Source organism: Dermacentor variabilis, chromosome 8 (genome assembly GCF_050947875.1).
Source record: "Dermacentor variabilis isolate Ectoservices chromosome 8, ASM5094787v1, whole genome shotgun sequence".
In the NCBI taxonomy this organism is placed as follows: Eukaryota; Metazoa; Arthropoda; class Arachnida; order Ixodida; family Ixodidae; genus Dermacentor; species Dermacentor variabilis.
The window spans coordinates 139,796,601-139,812,668 of NC_134575.1; the positions used below are offsets into that span (position 1 = coordinate 139,796,601).

Here is a 16,068-nt window from a genome sequence, read left to right on the forward strand (position 1 = left end):
TGATGAGATATTGCATGTAAAGCAATTAGAAATTTATGTAGGCTTTAATCAAATAGGCAACAATAAAACTTTATGAATGAATATCTTTGTTCCTTTTCAGCGTAGAACAATATTTATTGGTTTTCTTGAAAGTTTGAAAGTTTATTTAACATAATGATCGTATACAATGGCAAAGTGCACACTTTTGGGACCCAACAAATTTGTTAAAGGGTCCCTACCGATTGTTGTCAGGAAAAACACTTTATAGCAGCTGTTATTTTATACTGTGAAGTCACATAAAACTGAAATCGCTGAATGAGTAAAACAAGAAAATACAGTAGTAGGAAAAATTTCACAAATGAGATACATTTTTCTAACATTTTTTTTGTTACGTCATAGAAAACATCGGCACAGGAAAAGAAAAGAAAAAAAATGAAAAGTGAAGACATGTGCAAGCATGCGCAGTGTTACGCATTGTTAGTGAGTGTTTTAATTGTTTAAGAAATGTTGCAATGGTCTTAGAGTTGTTACGTCACTATCAAGCTTATTCCAAACTTAGGTGCCTGTAAACTGTAGTGTAGAGCGACCGTAATTAGTATTTACCTTAGGCAATAAAAAACGACAGCGTGATGCGTTTCCAACATTGCGAAGTGGAGGATGGAGCGAGATTGCTGTCAAGGCTAGTTTTTCCTTCACTATTTGATGCATGGCGGAGGCGATGTTGTATGTTGTCAAATCGTAAATGTTGAGGATGTTCAGGGTTTTAAATAAATCTTTACTCTTAATATGCATATTGTTGGGTGCTATAATGCGAAAGAGCTCTTTTTCGAAGTGTAAATACCGCTGACAGATGAGTTTTGTATGTGCAACCCCAGATCGCTAAGCAGTAGCTAATGTGAGAGTGAAAAAATGCGTAGTAAAGATTTATAAATATGTGGGGAGGGATATAGTTTCGGCATTTCCACAGCACATGCAAGCCATTTGAAGCCTTTTGAACTACGGAACACACATGAAGGCGGAATTTTAAATGGTTATGGATAATAACTCCAAGAAATTCTTCCTCACTAGATTGTTTTTTCGGATGTTTATTGTAAATGACATCTGAATGAATAACCGTTTTCCTTTTTTCAGAGTGAAATAAGATAAAAATTGTCTTCGTTGGGTTAAAGTGAAGGGCATTCAGTGTACACCAACGGTGCAAAATGTGTAGTTCCGAGTTAAGCTTATTAATTAGGTTGCATTCTTCACGATCAGTTATGATTACGTTAGTATCTTCTGCATAGCGTACAGGAGCAGCACACACAAGCTGCGAAGGCAAGTCATTTATACACAGTAAAAAAAATAACGGTCCAAGTACGGATCCCTGGGCAACGCCAAGGTTAACGGTGCTGTTGGACTGAAAATCACCTCGTTGAACAATTTGTTGCCGATTTTCTAAGTAACTGCGAATTAACGTCAAAGGTAATCCATTAATTCCGTAACCAAGCAATTTATCGCTGAATATAAAACGATTGAGGGAATCGAAAGCTTTCGCAAAATCTATGAACAACCCCGCGACTAGATAACCTCTGTGTATTGATTTTTTAATTAAGTCTGTAAATGTTGAGACTGCAGTTTGTGCGGAAAGGCCGTTTCTAAAACCAATTTGGTGCCGAGAAAGAATGTTGTGGTTGTGCAGGTAGTCATTAAAGCGCGTCGCGAATATTTTTTCGAGTATTTTGCTTACGAACGGCAGCACTGAAATCGGACGGTAGTTTTCTATTATTTGCGTGTCCTTTGACTTATACAGTGGCAGCACCTTGTCGATTTTCATCCGTTCTGGAAACACACCCCTGACGAATGTAGTATTGAAGATATGCGTGAGAACCGGTGACACGATGTCAGTTACAAGTTTAACGACATGCGCCGAAACATTGTCAATTCCAGAGGCTGTGTTTCGCAAATTAGAAATAACTGAAGCCACCTCAAGCTCATCTGTAGGGTAAAGATAAAAATAAGCATTTGTACGGGGAATGTACGTTGCATCAAAATCCTTACCAGTTGAGTTAATGTGGGACGAAAAATAGGCCCTGAAAGCATTACAGAAACTTTCGGGTGTAGTGTACACAACGTCACTGCATATTATTTTTTTCTGGGGGATGTCGTTTTACGTCTCGCCCTAGAAACTGGTTGAGAAGGCACCAGTTTTTTTCGAATCCTTCCCTTTTTGTTCAATGCGATTGCGAAAATAAGCTTTCTTTGCTGCATAAAGTGTTCTATTAAGAGTTTGCGAATACGCACAGTATCTTTCCTTCAAGGATGTATTATAAGGTTGCCCTTTTAATTTCCTATACATGTTGCGTTTTGACAGAACGCAAGAGCGCGCCCGTTACCCAAGGATCTCGCGGGATTGCATGTCTACTGCGCACGCAGTAAGTGGCGGAGGCGGTGGCGATCGCCTCAGTAAACATGTCTACAAGCATGTCGTAACTATTGTTAGAGCATTTCGAAGAGTATACACGTGACAAATCAATTGCGCGCACATTATTTGCAAATACGTCAGCGTTAAATAACGTCCGGGTAAAACACTTCTTGCTTGAGTTCAGGCAGTTTGACATTACAAAAAGCACAGGTTAGTGATAAGTAATATTAACATCTAAAGCTTGCGCATATTTGCAAACAGGAGTGTTTGACAACACGTGGTCTATAAGTGTACTACTGTGTTCTGTTACACGCGTTCGTTTGTCTACAAGCAATGAGTAACCGTAACTAGTATAACAAGACACATATTCATAACAAGAAGAAGAATCAATGTCACTTATATCAATATTAACATCACCCATTATTACCACACGAACATTAGAACTCAAGAACGCATTAAAAATATATACTGTCAAGGTCATCGCAAAAGCCATGATAAGATGCAGACGGCGACCTATATATAACGTCCACAATAAGGTTCTGTGACGGCTGCAAATGACTTTTATCCACATCAGTCCATACCGATTGACAATGAGGTGTTTAAAATTCAGTATCATATCGTTCCCTGTACGTAATGCTATCGTCTATGTATAGGGCAGCACCACCATGGGCGATGCCAGATTGATTGCAGGTTGCGCGGCAATTCCAGGTTTATTATGAAGTCCAACTTCATTTTCCGCCAACCATGGCTCTGATATGCCAATAAAGGAGAAATTCTTGCTAAATGAGCTAATAAAATTACGGATTTGGTCCTGGTTTTCCCGTAAACTGCGCGCATTGAAATGTGCACCTTGCAGCACGTTTTCAGAAACTATATTTTGATTGAAATCGTCTACTGACATGTACACCTTCATGTTTGTGATTGACTAGCTAGCTGATGCGACTAAGATCAGCCTCACAAGTAACACGTACAACAGGGCTATCAGTTGCTTTCCGTGCTTTGATTTATCCTTGATCTGTCCAAACAAACATCCACTTCTTTTCCCTTTTCGTTTCAGTGCCTCAGCCAACAATTTCTTGTTTTCCCGTGTGAGATGCTCATTTACCTAGATTGTCTGTTTTCTGACTGAAGAAAAGGCCAGCACATCCGTGGAAAGCCGTGTTTTGTTCGCTCGCTGATATAATTCATTTCGGACTTTCCTTGAAGAAAAACGAACAATTATGTTTTTCTCAGTGGTATTGTGCGCAAGAGACACACGATGGCAACCATCGATGTCTTCGGTGTGAATGGGGTAACTAATTTGCTCTCCTATCTTCTGGACTAGTAATTCACAGTTCTCATTTCGTGTCATAGTTAGACCCTTGATTTCGATGGTGTTGTCTCTTGAATATTGCTTGAGGGACACCACACGGCTTACCAGCTCTTCATTTTGTCGCTTCAGATTCTCGTTACTTTTATGGAAGGTTGCGTTTTCTTTTACTATTTCATCACATTTGCGGAGGAGAGATTCAAAGTTTGAATTCATGAGCTTCATGCTTTCTTCCATGCCAATGACCTGGTTTGGTAATTGCGCAAGACGGTCCAGACGTATTGGTATGTCATCCAGTCTGGAGGTGAGTGCATTCACACTCTGACTATTGGAACTACCTGCCAGTGCGGTAGGACCCGAATTTCGTTCTCGTCTGTCGTGGTGTTCGCAGCTGCTGAGCTATCCCTTAACCTCGTTGAGCAGCATGTCGGGCACTTCCACGTCCTTCGAACAGCTTCATTCTTTCCTTTAAAGAATGTTTCATTTGTACCAGAACATTTTCCTGCGTGGTAAATGTAACCGCATTCGGAACAAGTAATCGTATTACAGTCATTGCAGATTGTCTTCTTGCATGAAAGGCAAACATCACGCGTCATGGTAATTTTTATCTGCAAATGGAAAACACTGACATTGTCTGGCAGCCGCGGCGGCATAAAGGACTAGCGGAAAAGTTCTGAAATATAGAAGTAACCTGTAAATACTTGAGGAAGCAGTTAGAACACGTCCAGGTAGCTCCACCGCCACTGCCAGAATAATGTGGACGAAGGCACAGTCAGTGTCTCGAAAGGCCGTAGAGTGGTGTCGCTGCACTCTACTATAGGTTATAGTGCACTTATCATGTATGCGAAACGGTTTTGTGTTCTGATGAACAGTTCATGAGTCATAAATACATATGCAATTTATGGCTATACTTGGTCAATCATTACTAAAGGATCAACACTATTCAAGCTGAAACTGAAATTTTCAATAATCGAGCAGCAAGCCCTTCTCTGTGACTCTGCTACAAGAAAATTGTCTTCAAGGGAGTAGCGAATTCAGCTAATTTTTCTTCTGAGTAGGTCCGTGCAAATTGACATTCTTTCTCATGTGCACGCTAGTTCACAACGAGTGTTGTTCATTAATAGAGTCATACAATGTCTTATAATTACTAACAGTCACGAGTTCTACTACGCACTACTTGAAACAAAAGATCTCCCATATATACTAAACCTCACAGGCGTTTTTGTTTCCTTGTGACGCCATCAAGTTAAGGACAAATATGTTAACGAGCCTTTGTCATTCAGGAACCTTGTTTACATTTTTGTACACATGCAACGGCCAGGGAAAAATCTCTATGACGCTGTTATTTATTCCAGTGTATTACGCAGGAGCAGCTGTCACAGGTCGTGTATCATAATTGCATCGCAATTATAGACGCAACAGAGAGCACGTATAATAAAGCAGGAGTTCTGCAAGATATACCAGGGCGAGTCAAATGAATGTGAGGCAATGCGAATATATGATAAACGGGGTACTTTATTTAAAAGCAGTCTTCATGAGAATTTAGACATTTGTCCCATTTACTAACGAATCGCGCGATTCCTGTCTCATAAAACTCCTTTGGTTGCTGCTTCAAAAAGTCTGTAACTGACTCTTTCACGTCATCATCTGGCACGAATCTGGTTCACTGGAGCTGTTTTTCATATGTCCCAAAATGTGGAAGCCGCAAGGCGACAGGTCTCAGTTGTATGGGGGATGTTGCAGCGTTTCCCACTTGAACTTTGCCAGTTTTGTATTAACCACATCAGCGACGTGAGGACGAGCATTGTCGTGAAACAATGAAAAATTAATTATGGGGTTTACCTTGCCAAAACCATTTTCTGATTATGAAGCGCGCCGTAGTGGAGGACTCCGCAAATTTCGACCACATGGGGTTCTTTAACGTGCATCTAAATCTAAGTAGATGGGTGTTTTCGCCTTTCGCCCCCATCGAAATGCGGCCGCCGTGGCCGGGATCCGTTTCCGCGACCTCGTGCTCAACAGCCCAACACCATAGCCATGTCGTGGAACAAGATGACCCATTCGTCACTTTTCCACGTCGTTTGTTCTTGATTGCGACACGCAGACGATCCAGCGTTTCACAGTATCGGAAACAATTGATAGTCTCTCCGCCTTTAGCAAATTCTATCAGTAATGGCCCCTGACGATCGAAAAAAAGAAAGTCAATAACACCTTTCCAGCGGAAATGACGGTTTTGCTTCCTTTGGGGGTGGTGAATTCGAATATTTCCACTGTAAGCTTTTCCATCGTGTTTCAGGCTCGTAGTAGTCGCACCATGGTTCATCCCTGATCACAATTGCAGACAAGAAGTCGTCGCGATTGTTGTGATACCGGAGCAGATGAGTCAAGGCAGCGCAGAACTGGTGGTGGTTCAAAATCTTGGGCATCCATTGCACACAGAAGAGCCGATAACCGAGACGTTCATGAATTATGGTATGAACAGAAGCGTGGTTGATGTTCGCACGCTCTGCCAGTTCATCGATGCTTATCCTCCGTTCTTGTCTAATCAGCTCATCAACCTTTGAAATTGTATTGGGGGTGCTTGCACGGTGACTTTGGCCCGGTCTTGGATTGTCTTTGCAACTTCCACGTCCTTCTTTGAGCCGTTTGCTCCAACGCTTCACAGTGGCCAATGAAATGCAATGTTCAACGTACACGGCAGCCCTACGGCGACTAATTTCTTTTAAGTAAAGACCTTCAGCTGTCAAAACCTCACAACATCCCGCTGCTCAACTTCTGCAGCGTCCATTACGTCCCACAACCATGTTCAACCCAGTGTATGAGAGCCTTAATGAACATATATCCTCACACCTGCATGTCATTGTTGTAAATGGAAGATGGTTGTGTGCTACGCGCATGCCTCGCAGATAATGAACCGAACCATTATTGCGCGTGGTGGGTTGCCTCACTTTCATTTGACTCGCCCTCATACATTAGAAACGCGAAGATACAATAGAACATACAAGTGCGAAAATGCAGCTTGATAAAGGGCAAAAAGTGTCACTGGAAACAAAGCTCACTGCACGTATACACAAAACCTCGCAACAAGATATTTAAATATACGTATAAGTCTGGAATAAATCTACGTATTTAAGCAGAATGCCAATGTTATAATGTGTCAAACAAGGCAAATAAACATGTTGCGCAATCACAGATTCACAGATCACAGAATCCTAAGGCCCGGCAACCCTCCTCCCACTTCTCTCGATGTGTAGCCCGCGACGGAAGGCGGCTCGCTTGCTCCCTGTTTTCTCCTTTGCGCACACAAGGCTGAGCCAACATCGTCGGCTCACCCATTCCCCCCCCCCCCCCCCCCTACGCTTTCCCTCGCACATACACCATGTGGCGCGATGTCACGATGTTATCACCCTTGGACTTTATCTGAAACATGAGGGTGACGGCGACGGCATGAATGCGGCTGGATCGTCCGTATAATTGCTATCGCAATAATATAATGAGAATATCTGGCAACTGAAGCGTCCTGTGGCCCATTACTTTCCGCAAAAGAAGTATCAAAATCGAACTTTCAACATGCGACAATTCGCTGCGCCGCAACAATGTGTTTTTTTCTTCCTCTTGAGGGGCGTGGCCACCGAAATCAACAAACGCATAGTATGTTGGCCACAATCGAATGCCTACTTTGTGCACCTAATGTGGCTTCCTTAGGAATATCAAAGAAAGCGTGAGACGCTTGGTCCACCGAGAGCCCATACATATACTTCTCGGTATCCTACACCGGCGAGACAAGACTTTCCGGAGAGGTTGCGCTCAAGCGAACGCGGTGCAATCCGTCGAGTCCCCACAGTGATGGCGGCGAGCGACCACTGTTATCTTTTCTACTCTGCTAGCCAGAAAGCGTCCAAAACTTTGCCAGGCGAAAATTCATTCGGGCAGAGGAAACCGAACGCGCACCAAAGTGCGCCGCGCAGTGGTCGGGTCAACACCAGAAAAACGCATGCGCTCTGGCTGGCTCTGGCAGCCCGCGGATAGGGTAGCGAGAAAAAAAAATGAAATAGAAGAGGCTCAATGTGTCTTCGGAAATAAAAGTCAAATTAGAAAAAATTAATACGAACGTACTTAGCTTGGCTGGCTTTAGTGTCTTGACATGGATGCTTTGGCGTAGATGAAAAAAAAATTTTTTTATACGTGACATAGATTTTTTATACGTGACGTGACCTCGCTGCGTGCTTTGTCAACTTGTCTAATAGTGGGCTGATTTGGCTTGTCTCGTTGCATTTTCCGATGCAAGATTTTAGAAAAGTCAATGAACCTTTGGTGTCGAATGCTTATAACAACATTAAACCCACAAAGTTACGCAATTGAAAATCTAAAGCCCAACTTTGGAAAATGTCATTGCACCTTTCACATCAAAAGTTTATGAGAACTTTATACCCATGAAGTTTCAGAAGTGACAACCATGCGCGCCGTAGATTCCGCGGCCTCTACGATATGCAGCTACGAGCCCGCTCGCCATCAAAACGCCCTTGAAACTTCGTGCTCGGATGGGAATCCTTGCATTATGTGACTCCAGGTGCACAGGCTGTTAAGAACGGCCAGCTGCAGTGCAAGTTTTGCCAACCAGTTGCGACTGTGGAATCAACATCTAGGGAGCATCGCCGCCAACCTCTAGCCACAGCGTGACTAAATCGACTTTGTGTCGGGGAACAATACGCGCCTCCTCCACTCTCCGTCGCTTCAGCTAGGATGCGTTCGATGAAGCAGGCTTTGTGCTGAAACCGCCGCCAACCACTAGCCTCATCGCCGTTGTTACGGAATGAGTTCGGCGGGCCAACTATTGTTACCAAACTCCCCAACGCGGACCTGATCTGCTACGGGTGCGCGAGTTGCCGCGGGAACGCCGTTTTTTGCTCCTTCCCACGCCCCGACCAAGACGCAAGACAACGCGCCAGCCGGAACGGCTTGGAGAGAGAGGGAATGAAGAGGAAAGGCAGGGAGGTTAACCAGATATGAGTCTCCGGTTTGCTACCCTACACTGGGGATGGGGATGGGGTGGGTTTCCGACCGTAAACACGTGTGTGTATGCGTGTGTGCGTGTGTGTGTAAACCGTGCCGCGGAGAGGCGGCTACTTTGCGATGACTAAACGAACGTTCGCATCACCTTGTATCGGGGGAGGACCGAGTGTTTAAAAACTGCCGTTGTGCGGATGCTCGACACACTTCTCTTAAGCAGTCATGTTGAACTGAGACTCTCTCTCAAGCAGTCATGTTAGACTGATGTACTTTCTCAAACAGTCATGTTAGACTGATATAAATGCTGTAAATAAACCCATATTCCTCGTTCTCGGTGAGAAGCAGTGCTTCCCTTCATCGTCCTCAGCGTGGATAAGTTGGACGACGGCATGGGCCAGCTACCTTCGAATTCATGCCGGATCCAATCTTGACAACGGATCACGAGGGATGTGATTGAGCCCCCAAACCTGACAACTGGCTGACAGCGGTGAGATAGACTTTGCGACGTGGTGCTGTATCTGCGGTGAGTGCTTGGATCTTGCTTTGACTCTCTAGGCTTCATTTTTTGGTTGTTCTGTTTAGAACAGTAGGGAAGCTGGATTGTTGATTGTTAGCTAGGTTGTGTTTTCCTAGCTAGATTTAGAGAGCAGAATCAAGGCAGTAAAGGAGCAGTCATGGAGTTAAGGACACTGCTGAGAGATGAATTGTTGATTGTTGGTGAGACACTTGGCCTAGATGTACGCAAGGAAATGCTAAAATCGGAATTATTGGAGCTAATTTCCAATCAGGCCAGCGAGGAAGAAATTGAAATGGGATTGGAACTTCTCAAAAAGAGAGAGAAACGGGAAAGAGAAAGAGGAGAACGGGACAGAGAACAACGGGACAGAGAAGAACGGGAAAGAGAGAGAGAGGAATGCGATAAAGATAAAGCGGAGCGGAGTCGTTAACTATACCATCAAAGAGCAGGATGGCACTAGTACCATGTTTAAGGAGTATAAGACGACCTCCAACTCTGAAATCGGCCTAGAAGAAGAAGTAAAACACTCGGTAAGCTCGCACACTCTAAGACCCGAGCAGCTAGATGAGCTCAAAGAGGTGTTAGGGGAATATCTCGACAGATTCAGCAATCGGCCGGGTAGAACCGAACTAATAACGCATGAAATTGAGCTGACATCAACCGAACCAGTAAGATCAAAGCCTTACAGGGTGCCTCCAAGACAGAGATTATGGAGGCAGAGATACAGCGCATGCTAGAGTTGGGAGTTATTGAGCCCGCTGAGAGTGACTACACGTCACCGCTAGTACTGGTAGAAACCCCTAACAAGAACCCTCGTCCGTGTGTTGACTACAGGATGTTAAATGCCATCACTAGGGATCAGCTCTACCCCATACCCGACATTAAGGAAGGAATTGAAAGAGTTAGCGCTGCTAAATACATTTCAACTATAGATCTAGTGCGGGGTACTGGCAAGTTCCCCTTTCAGAAAGTGCCAGCCGCTATGCCGCCTGTAGGCACTTTTCGCCCTCTCTCACTCAGCTTCGGGCTGAAGAACGCGCCGTTTAGCTTCGTTTAGTTAATGGATATTGTCCTAAAAGACTTGCAGGAGTTCACCTTGCCCTATCTTGATGATGTAGCAATTTTTTCGGACAGCTGGGAACAGCACGTATCGCACCTCAAACAGGTGTTCTCACGGTTGAGGGAAGCCGACTTAACGATGAAAGCGGGAAAGTGTAGGTTTCGTTGTTCACAGCTTACCTATCTGGGCCATGTTGTCGGCCAAGGCATGAGATGGCCGGCCGAGCTGAAAATAGCTACGATTGGAGAATTTTCTCAGCCGCGCACGAAAACAGACCTTCGTTCATTCTTGGGACTTGTGGAGTACTATCGACGGTACATTCCGAATTACTCGCAAATGGAAAGTCTATTAACGGACGCCCTCCGAAAGGGAGCACCGAGTAGCGTACACTGGGATAAGCACAAAGAGAACGCTTTCCAAAGTTTGAAAACGCGATTGGTTTCTGGTCCTGTGCTTCGCGCGCCAGATTACACAAAGGAATTCATAGTTCAATGCGACGCAAGTGACAGAGGTATGGGCGTGGTACTTAGTCAGGTCGGCGAGGATAACGAGGAGCATCCTATCCTCTATGCCAGTCGTAAACTAAATGTAAGAGAGGAAGCCTACAGCGCTTCAGAGAAGGAATGCGCTTGTTTAGTTTGGGCCGCCCAGAAGTTGTCATGTTACTTGTACGGAGCGAAGTTCATTTTCGAGACCGACCACTGTCCTCTGACGGGGCTCAATCATATGTCACACAAAAATGGCCGCTTGCTCCGATGGAGCCTCACTCTCCAAGATACAACTTCTGCCTTAGATATAAGACGGGAAAGTTGCATAGCAATGCGGATGGACTGAGCAGGCTAATTTGAATTCTGCGTTTGAGGGTCCCGCGTAAATTTTAGGGTTACTAGTGTTAATTTTTTTAAGCCAAGAAGATCTCCTCTCATTTAGCAGGATTCCTGCCCTTATTGCTGAATTTGTCAGCACGAAATTGCTTCAGAAATTGGCATAGCGAAATGCAGCATTTTTTTTTGTTTCTGCACCGATGTTTTTTTTTTTTTTTTTGAAGCCTAGCGGATCTAAAGTGAGAGCCAAGGTACGTCATCTCGGCGCAGAGCCGTGTTGTGGGGTTCATTTTGCAGTTGCTTGTCCTTGTTGGAAGTTTTGGGGCGGTGACATCAATACACAAGTGGTCGCTGCGAGCCAAGGCATCAATCACCCCCTGGCTACCAGCCGTTCTCTTCCTGCCCAGCGGTTGTCGCGCTAGACAGTCGAGATTTTCCGGGCCATGGAGGCGCTGTTAAGAACGGCCAGCTGCAGTGCAAATTTGGCCAACCAGTTGCGACTGTGGAAGCAACATCTCGGGAGCATCGCCGCCAACCTCTAGCCACAGCGTGACTAAATCGACTTTGTGTCGGGGAACAATACGCGCATCCTCCACTCTCCGTCGCTTCAGCTAGGATGCGTTCGATGAAGGAGGCTGTGTGCTGAAACCGCCGCCAACCACTAGCCTCATCGCCGTTGTGACGGAATGAGTTCGGCGGGCTAACTATTGTTACCAAACTCCCCAACGCGGACCTGATCTGCTACGGGTGTGCGAGTTGCCGCAGGAACGCCGTTTTTCGCTCCTTCCCACGCCCCGACCAAGACGCAAGACAACGCGCCACCCGGAACGGCTCCGAGTTCTATGAAGTTCGTGTGGTGTCGGTTTCGGACGTAAATACGTGTGTGTATGCGTGTATGCGTGTGTGCGCGCGTGTGTGTGTAAAGAGGCGGCTACTTTGCGATAACTAAACGAACGTTCGCATCACCTTGCATCGGGGGAGGACCGAGTGTTTAAAAACTGCCGTTGTGCGGATGCTCGACACACTTCTCTTAAGCAGTCATGTTGGACTGAGACTTTCTCAATCAGTCATGTTAGACTGATGTACTTTCTCAAACACTCATGTTAGACTGATATAAATACTGTGAATAAACCCATATTCCTCGTTCTCGATGACAAGCAGTGCTTCCCTTCATCAACGTCCTCAGCGTGGATAAGTTGGACGACGGCATGGGCCAGCTACCTTCGAAATCATGCCGGACCCCAATCTTGACAACGGATCACGAGCGATGGGATTGAGCCCCCAATCCTGACAAGGCGTTGCCGCGAAATCCAGCCCGAGTTGGCAATCTTTGCGGTGAAATGTATTTTCGTGCGTGAAAAAGACCTTCTAGACAAAATCCAGAATGATTCCCGGTGCAGGGGGTTGCTTTGGTCGGCGGTGCATGGACAGCACGAAACAATTTCAGGCGGGGGCTGAAGCCCTATAAGCTCCCCCCCCCCCCTTGCTACGCTCCTGGTGGTCTTCTAGTACAAAGATATATTGTGTGTACTCGCGTAATAATCGCACTCGCATAATGCTCCAAGCTCCACATTACCCACTTTTTTTTTCGAGTAATCGTCGTGCCCTCGCAAATTGCTGCAGTGGTTTCCGTATGCCTTTTGCGGTGCCTCGCAGCCATTCGAGCAGTTTTCGGCCATTTCTTTTTGCGAAGCCCTTCCGCCATTGCATGCACAACTGTTCACATGCGCTCCAAAGTCCCGGAATTCGGCAGAAAAAGGAAATGAAACGGTGAGGAAGGATGGACGCTTTTATGGTGGAACACAAGATTTGTGAACGACATTGCTGTCTGCAATGAATGGGAGGGCAAGATCTGCGTACGTCTCGCTCTCGAATAAATTAATGGTAGTAGTATGAGCCCGGGATTTGTTAATAATTTTCGGTTGCCATTGACATTGTAAGACCAACGTATAACTGCATTCCTATAAAAAATGGCCTCGATGTTGAGCTTCGACGTCCATTCACATATTTCCGCTAAGATTGAGTGACGGAGACAATCCGAGGCGTGACGTAATGGTGGTAAGTAAAAATCTTGATTGGGTACAAGATAACGATCTGGGGCGCGATCGGAGATCTTTTTTCAGAAGAGAACGCATTCGACTAGTCGCTTCTACTTCACAAAGTGGGCTGCATTAAATGTTTTTTACAACGGGTGAGAGAGAGAAGCCAGTCGGCAAACGGTGAGCTCCCTGGAAGTTGACATGCATGAGTTATCGTCTGCTTGGGTACAATATACAAAACTCAATGTTTCTTGAATATAATAAAAAATATTTATAATAAGAAATGTATTTGTTTCTTCTCACGGCCTAAACAAATTCTAAAATAGTAGTACGTATGACTGCTACAATTCATTATTATTAGTTTTTCGTGGCCGCATTTAGTCGCTTCGTGGTATCGCGCACAGCGAAAAAGAAAAGACGGGAGCAGGGGCACGCTTTTCAAGAAGCAACTTGTCATCGGACAGCAATGTCCGACTGGGCCCCTGGTTCTCGGCGCATGATAGGGAACTTTTCAACGCTCTATTCGTTTCTAGAAACGAAAGCGACGCCGGAATTCGCTCTCTGCTATCGCTTAAAGCGACTTTCGAACCTCCAAACGCTGTCCTTCCTCCTCGAGTAACGCTAACGCAACAACCGAGGCGCCCATTGCAAGCACCATTTTCTTAACTGGACTATGCAATGGATGCGAACGTGCGATTCCGTAGCTGCAGCCGCCGTTTGGATCCGATCGAATCCACCAGGGTGTCTACCAACCGGGAAAACCGGGAGAACCGAGAATTCTCAGGGATTTTGAATAGTCTGAAAATACTCAGGGAAAACTCAGGGAATTTGTGCTTCAATAAGGAAAAACGAGCAGTAATTTTGTTGAAAGGGAACGAAACTCGCGGTAATGCTGGCTCGAGTGATAAAGGAATCGTAACGAATCCTCTTTGACGCCGAGTCGTCCACTGGAGGAGTTGCCATTCTACAGTCAACGACAGACTTTCTTGACGCCAGATAATTCGGACGGCTTCGCGGCACCGCAACGTAGCCCATAGAGTCAATGTACGAGAACGTCTGAAATTTCGGACGTGAGAACCTTTCGCCGTCCGACTTTCCGGAATTTTTGCCGTCCCCGCATGTCCGAAACTGCATTAATCAAAGCCACCACCACCGCCGCCATTTTTATTACCTTGCCGCCTCGAACCGGCGATCTCGCACGCAGATCCGCTGGCAGCCATAGCCACCACCGCGGCAACGCTAGGCCTAACTGCTTCGAAGTTCGCTATTTTCTTGCCGTCCTGTGCAGTGTTTTTCAATGGAAGAATTCGCTGCTGTCAGCAACGGGTAGAAGCGACTCCGCCTTTGTGCTCATCGCGAATGGCTGCGAAGCTCGGAGAGCACGGCGCGTTGCATACTGCCGGTTCCCGAAAGTCAGACTCGTCTTCCTACAGCATTGTTATGCGGTGAAGCGCACGCAAAAGTGTTGCGGCAAAGCGCAACAGGCGTGGGAAGGGGCAATTGTCAAGGGACACAGTATGTATTCCTTAATTACAGACGCGTGCACCTGCCATCTCCTGTTACAGTACGGGCTCCGATGTGCCAAATGTACTGCAAGGCCTTCAGAGCTTTTTCTGATGTGCCTGTGGAGATTAGAGCCCTGGCTAGTAAGAGACATGATTCATTATTTTCGAATTGCCGCATTTTCCGGACGTTTTCGCGACCCCTAGGAAGTCCGAAAAACTGTACGGTAACTGTGAAACTGACCAAGGGGATGCTTCAAGTGGTGCGTGTGGCGAACGCGCGGATGGAGGAGGATGAGAACAGAAATGACCTACACATTGAGGTATGAAGTGGAAATGAAGAGTCCCGCCGCTTCTTTGAAGGAGCTTGAGCTCAAAAAAGTATTGGCTGACGCAGAGATGCAGGTGTCCCTCATACAAGCCAAAATAAACTCTTTAAAGCAGTGAAACGCAACACTGTTTGGTTGTACGCGGGCTGTAAGTATGTCAGGGCAGTTGAGGTTGACTTACCAACTTTTGAGAGTGGATCTCACTTGTGAGAAAGCTCAGGCGTCAGAGCAATGGGCTTCTCACATTCGAAAATAGTCGCTCCTGTATGCATTTCCTGCTTATTCGTACTTAAATGTTCAACTCGATTTGCAATGGGTTTTACCATTTTTCTTCGAAGTTATTTTATTCACTGTGCATGTTACTAACCCCACCTTTCAGTTTCCTTGTTGAATAAAATAAGCACTACTTATTACTATTGTTCAAACTGGATTAAGTTGTTTTCTTTTAATTTTTTAGCGTGCTTATTAGAGAATGGCAGCATCGGGCGACATGGTGTCAGTCCGCCTTCACATAAAAGGAAGTTCAATGTCACTCAGGGAATATTGCAAGGCACTGAGGGAAAACCTGGAAAACTCGGAGAATTTGGAAATGTCAGCTTGGTAGAGACCCTGCCACCAGACGTGCAATGCGGAGACGGTCTCTAAGCGAGCGCCCTTGGTCGCTCGAACGGAACACGTCTCTTCGCGTTGTGGTCTCAGCAGACGACGTGCTTGGTTTCGGAATGATGAACAGGAGCGTGTCGTCGGTTTGACCGCAGCAAAAGCGTGGCTGAGCCTCGTGGCTGACGACGTTCGCGCAACCTAGGTCAATCGGATGATAGGAAAGTGAACGGGCGTTCCGAACAGTGGTCTCCAATCTCACTCCTGTTAATCAGGAATTGATTACGAACATAAGTGGTGAGGGCGCAACTATCACAACAAGTGATTACGAATAGAATCTATAAACGTTGAAGAACATCTGAAAGCGGCAAAATTCGAATGCGCAACGAAAAACACGTCCTTTCCGGCAAGCAAAGGAAAGCGTGTGACCTCGAGACTACAGCTATTTTTTGGCAGCTTGGCAATGTCTGTTATAATAGCTGCAATCAACGCTCTCAC

The 16,068-nt window shown here is 45.6% G+C and overlaps 1 protein-coding gene across 5 annotated transcripts in view; it reads left to right on the top strand.

Annotated features, from left to right (window-relative positions):
* LOC142590620 (uncharacterized) overlaps positions 1 to 16,068 on the top strand; it is a 328,406-nt gene that overhangs the window by 25,533 nt on the left and 286,805 nt on the right. The gene's annotated exons all lie outside the window — the stretch shown is intronic.